This window comes from Carassius carassius, chromosome 26 (genome assembly GCF_963082965.1).
Source record: "Carassius carassius chromosome 26, fCarCar2.1, whole genome shotgun sequence".
Lineage (NCBI taxonomy): Eukaryota > Metazoa > Chordata > Actinopteri > Cypriniformes > Cyprinidae > Carassius > Carassius carassius.
Window position 1 is genome coordinate 4,726,872 of NC_081780.1, and position 6,000 is coordinate 4,732,871.

The 6,000-nt window shown below is 38.4% G+C and overlaps 1 protein-coding gene across 2 annotated transcripts in view; it reads right to left on the reverse strand.

Annotated features, from left to right (window-relative positions):
* The window catches only part of cdk17 (cyclin dependent kinase 17), a 57,129-nt gene extending 51,129 nt beyond the window's left edge, over positions 1–6,000 (reverse strand). Inside the window, exon 1 of one of the 2 annotated variants that reach the window (XM_059510780.1) lies at positions 5,628–6,000. The gene's annotated coding sequence lies outside the window, so the exon portion shown is untranslated. The remainder of the gene's footprint in view (positions 1–5,627) is intronic. The other variant, XM_059510779.1, reaches the window with a different exon arrangement.

The window sequence follows — 6,000 nt, forward strand, 5'->3', positions numbered from 1 at the left end:
CCACATGGAGCAACACTGACTTTTGTGTCTGGTTTGTGTGAATAGGTGTGTATGAAAATAGTGTGTTGTGGGAAGAGGCGTATGGGTGTGCAGTCAGAGGTATCTGTACTGTATGAAGAGCAGAGCATCAGCTGTTCTTCAACAAATTAACTGTATCCATCATGTCCTTGACCTACTGATAGTACAAGAACCCACTGCAGAGAGAACAAGAGACACGGGTTCTCATATAACACAACCCACCGCCTGACTGCTAGCAGCTCTGCACAGGTCAAGTTACATTAATGCCTGCAACAATGTGCTTCTTCCACCTTGCTCATCTCATCCACAAACACACAAGAAAGCAAGAACAATCGCTCTGCTGAAACACAATAAGACCAACATGCATGTCTCCAGAGTAAAAAACACGCTGCTACTTCATTTTCTCACTTTTACACTCAATTTGTTTCTTTCATCATTTTGTCTCCTTCCCACAAACCCTATTAATGGGAAACTAATAAGTAACACTCAGCTGGAGATATAGAATTAGAATATACTGCCTACTTTGAAGGATCAACTGAAGGTAAGCAACCATCTAGTGACTAAGCAACACATCGGTAACCACCAACAACACTCGCATGGCAATATGTTCCTAGGGCCCTATGAATTTCCAAATTTTATTATTTTCCATTTTTGTTTCTCTAAACTCTGTTTTAATGCTTAAATTTTAATTTTATTAATCAAAAAGCATGTCTAATTAACTGAAATCATGGAATCTACAATATTAAACAGCAATATATTCAAATTCGAACCAATTTAATTCTGAAGGCCCTATGAAATCAGTTTTTTTCTTTCTTTTTCAAAATTCCATATTGTCTATTAAAAAATTTCTGGATTCTGTTTTTTCCCTATTTTAATTTCTCTAGACTCTGTTTAAATGCTTACAGTCACATGAACTGCATATCATGTGACTAGAGTTGAAACAACGAATCGATTTAATCGATTAAAATCGATTATTAAAATAGTTGTCAACTATTTTAGTCATCGATTCGTTGCTAAATAACTTATTTGCCGTAAGCGGCTCATTTCGGGCATATTTCAAATCTGCGGTGACCAAAGTGTGGCAGTAATGAGCCACCGGAGGTTTTACTCAGCCAGTACAGCAGGAGAAGTAGCGAATAGCCAATAGCTGGCCTCGTTTTATGTCACGTGCTTCCCGAAACAGCATCTCTCCAGCATTCAGCGGGATGTGGGAGTACTTTACTTTGAGCCTTCAAAAAAGAAGATTAACCTGTAAACTCTGCACTACTGAACTGTTTAAGGGGCCGTTCACATATCGCGTCTTTTGCGCGCTCATGTTCGTTATTTCCAATGTATGCGCGCTCATAATGGAAGCGACGCGGTCGCGACGCGCCCGTTTTTCCAGGCGCGTCCGCACCACATCGAGTTAAAAACATTTAAACTTTTCAGAATGCGGCAAGCGCACCGCGGGTCATGTGACAAGAACTAAATAATCAGCTTCATCCTTTCCCGTAACAACGTTTAAAGCTCGGCCAAGATGAAGGAACAGCTGATCATAGCTGTATATGGATTTCCATTTTGAAATAAATTTAGTAGCAGAGCTACTGCAAGCGATTTTAGAGCTGCAAATCCATTTATCCTTTGCTGAAATTTCCGCGTCTTCAAGGAGAGAGCACGTCATGGTTGCTTAGCAAAGGCAGACGCCTCAGGGGCTCAACCGCACGAGCGCTTTGGAAAGGAGAAAGCGCTGCGCCTAGCGTTTTCCATGTGTTTTTAGGCGCGATATGTGAATGGCCCCTAAGACTTTTATTTGTGCAGATTCTCCAGTACAATGTTGTTTGCAAATGTTTAGTCGTAAAAGCTGATAACATTGCTTTTTAACAGTTAACATTTAAAGCTTTACAAACATGTTCTGTGATCAGTTTGTCGTTTACCAGTTCATAATTCAGTCGTGCAGCCTAATTATGACTGAATGAGAGAGGTAAATGTTTAAAGATATTTGAAATGCACTTTTTTCTAAGTATTCACTGCTCTTTTTCACACAGCAGGTTTTTAGTGTGTCCGATTTTTTTTTCTGGACAACCTTCTGATGGATTTTACTTTAAATTGTGAGTTCCATTCAGGTTTCATGCCATTGGCACTTTATTCAAAGGATTATAAAGCTGTTTCCCAGTAAATAATAAAATACAACGCACTGCAATCTTATTCTGTTTTATCCTTATTCTTCGTGAAAATATGTTCTGAAAGATTCCTTAATAAGCTTTGTTCGGGATGTTAAACTACTTTAGGAGCTCTAAGGACTGCCATGGTGAAAACATTATTTGAAATCTCCTTGTGAAATTTGCTAGAGTATGGGTCAGTGGTCTGATTGCAGAAGAGTTCAACAAAGGGAATACTAACACATAATAAAACAACTCCAGGTATATTTTTGATGAGGATATGACCATGCAAAATGGTTAAAATCTCTTAAAAATCTATGCTGAATGATAAAGACCCTTTATTAATAATTTACTTGGGGGGAAAAAATGGAAAAAACTAAAATATAAGTACATAAACCGATTAATCGATTAATCGTAAAAATAATCGACAGATTAATCGATTATCAAAATAATCGTTAGTTGCAGCCCTACATGTGACCAATAACCAATGTTAGAACTGTGAACATGCAAAGCATGATACCTAAATATTAAAGTTCTTATTTTAAAATCTCAGGGGTACTTTAAGGAAATATATTAGGTGAAAGAGATTCGGCTAAGAAAAGTTTGGGAATCCCTGCATTGCATGCAAATAAGAAATAAAGTGAAGTTGTGCATTTTAATGTGTTTGAAAGTTAAAAATAAACAAATAAATAAAATAAACCTCCTTCCTTTAGAAAGGAACATTTAAAAGACGAAACAAAGGAATTAACTAGAATCAATAATCTATGAATAATTACTAGCCCTGTTGATAATAAATTATCTATTAATAGTAATAGGCTAATTACTGTACTCTGATTCAGAGTATTTTAAAATGTAGGCCTTATTTTAATCTAATTATCCTACTTGATCCAGGGACATTAATAATTTAAAATATTGATCATTTAAAAATGTATTTGGTTGTGTAGTCTTCAATACTATGGACAGTCAGTTTTACTCATTCTATTCGTCATAAAATTATTACTTCATAATTGTAATAGAGTCTTACACACATACAGATAATGTAGAGCCACGCATTAATTTGAGTGACCACAGCTATTATGGGAGTGGCTTGATGGGAGTGTGGAAGATGCAGTTAACATGATCTTGACCCTTAAGAAGGTGTAAAGCCTGTACAAATATTAGAAATTGTGCATATAAATAATTGGGAATAATGTAAAAAAAATCAAATAAAAACTGTGCACATTCCATTTATCTATTAACATTTATGTAGTTTTGTTCGCTTGGCTGTTGCCTTATAAAAGTCAAAAAAATGTGTCACGTTTTTTTCGTCAGGTGTCTTTTTTTAATTATATGATGTCATTACATTGCTGTCTTGCAGACAGCCAATCGCTGCATTGTTGATCGTGGTTTTGAGCACTGATACATAGCCCCTTTTAAACCAACCCATGAACACACAATTAACTCAGATAACTCAATCCAGCCATTCTAATCATCAACAACAGGTGCATCCGAAGAACCGAATTTGCCAGATCCTGATTAGCACGATGATATCATCTTGGATGTGACATTTCATCTCAGATGTAATAAGCGATGACTGAAGAACAGGCCCCCTGACAAAAACCAAGCACACCCAAACAATATGATGATGGATTTTGCACAAAGACTCAATTTCCTAAAAAAAAAATAATAATAATAATTAAAAAAAAAAATTTAAATCTAGTTAACTAGACTAGTAGTTTAAAATAAAATAAAATAAAAGCGCAAAGTGTGCGTGGGCGTGTGTGAAAAAGCAAGCGGAGAATAAGAGTGAGAGATGCTTTTTTCATGATGCCTTTTTATGGGACATGCATATTCAGCATGATCTACCACCACAAGTACAAAGGGCCCAGAAGCAACAAAGGCCATGTAACCCTGCTCCTCACAACACACTAACACGACGTGAAACTGTATTATGAACTTCATCTGGGTGAGGCATGGACCCATTGTCCTCCTGTTACACCAACTATCATCAAACACTAAAGCATACACAGAAACAACGGCGTGCCTATAATATCTCATATACTCAACAATCGTCCATCACCATGTGGGTCACATTACATCCAGCCACCCAGACTGAGAACAGCAAAACCACAGTCCCTGATTTGGGTCATCCATGCAACAACTGCATGCCAGGCTGTGAAACGCACCCTCATTTCCATCTCAAGAGCCACTGATTGAGAAATAGGCATCATCCCGGGGATGGCAAATCCCTAAATTGGCCACGGGCCCATAATCGCATCCAAAGAAGGCACATGCACTCATATCCATGCATACATGCATGCTCATTTGCAGAATTCAATGCATGCACATCTTCATCCTCCCCATTTGCACGACTCACAAATAGCCCTGGCATAACGAAGGGCATGTGAAGTTTGTACCACGTTGATATTCTACACAGTTACGGATTTTAATGCAACCCCCTTTGCTGTGCTGGAGGGCGGAGATACATTTGTCCACGTTCACGATTCATTAAACCCATCAACACATCTCCCACCGTCACAAAGTCACCTGTGGTTTGACTGTAGGAAGATGTGAGGATGAGGACTGAATCTGTGGTTTGTCTATTAAGCCATTTAAAAACACTGATTGATATTCAGATAAATGTTGAAATTTAAAGGGTCTGAAAGTGCAAAGACTGTCAACTACAAATGCGCACTGCCTTCTTTTTAAGTGAAAACTTTAATGGCATAATACAGATGCAATGTTTAAAGGGTGTTATTCATTATTACAATAAAACAAGATCACAAATCAGCATGACTTTGATCATACTAAGATTTTGAATAAGCAGCTGATTGTTTCTCCTTGTAAAACTGCATGCTACATTATTTTAAAGCACCTATTATTCTTGGATGATTACTTATACATACACGCATACATTTGTACTTAAGTTTCTGACAGCAAATAAGTTCTTTAACTAACTTTTGAAAACTTTTCCAGACAATAAAATGTATTTTAAACAGAAAAATATGGGATTAAATTGTTTAACATTCTTTGCATTTTCCCCAGACAGCATAACAACTGGTTCAACCGAACAACTTTTTATAATGTTTATTCAAAACAACAACCGAATTCCAACATTATGGATTCTATAATGTCTATAAGACAGACGTGAAACAAAACTACAAAAACAACTCTAACGTTACAAAGCCTGTCAGGATTGTTATTCAACCAGGTGGTGGAATTCGGTACTAGTCAAAGCTTAAATAAACACTTAAAAACAACGGTTGTGCTTTCCTTTCATAGCTAAACCAACAACCCGGCATTTAAACATGACGTATAGTTCGTGTTGACAAACCAACCGTCGATTAAACAAAATTTAATCAGATCCAAACACTCCCCAAACCTGGCAGTTTGGTTGGTTAAACATAACTGACAAACATTACAAGAGCGTCGCAACTAACGTCTACCTTCAGCCTACACGGATCGTTACAAGAAACGCCACGGAAGACTCACCAGAGACGGTAAACGTTGTTTGGACGCGAGTCCCTGCCCTCGCCTGCTTCTCGGAGGCCGGATGCCGTCTTTCCACTCTCCGCCAACACACACAAACACAAGCCGCTTTTTCCGACGCAAAACACGCAGCTTCTTCGGCCGACCTTTATCGGTCAAACTTGCGCTGGTGTCCTCAGAAGAGCGTTCCGCGTGCGGTTCACTATGGCGATCGTTTCCCTGGAGCGTTCGGTGAGGGTGCTCGTGGCCGGGAGGGGTGCTGCTGCTGCCCGTCTACTGACGCCTCCGCGCAGGGGTGACATCGGAGTAAGAGGAAAACCTTCTCGAACAATTATTTGAACATAGCAATCGTCTGAAAGTTGACAAACAGCGCCAC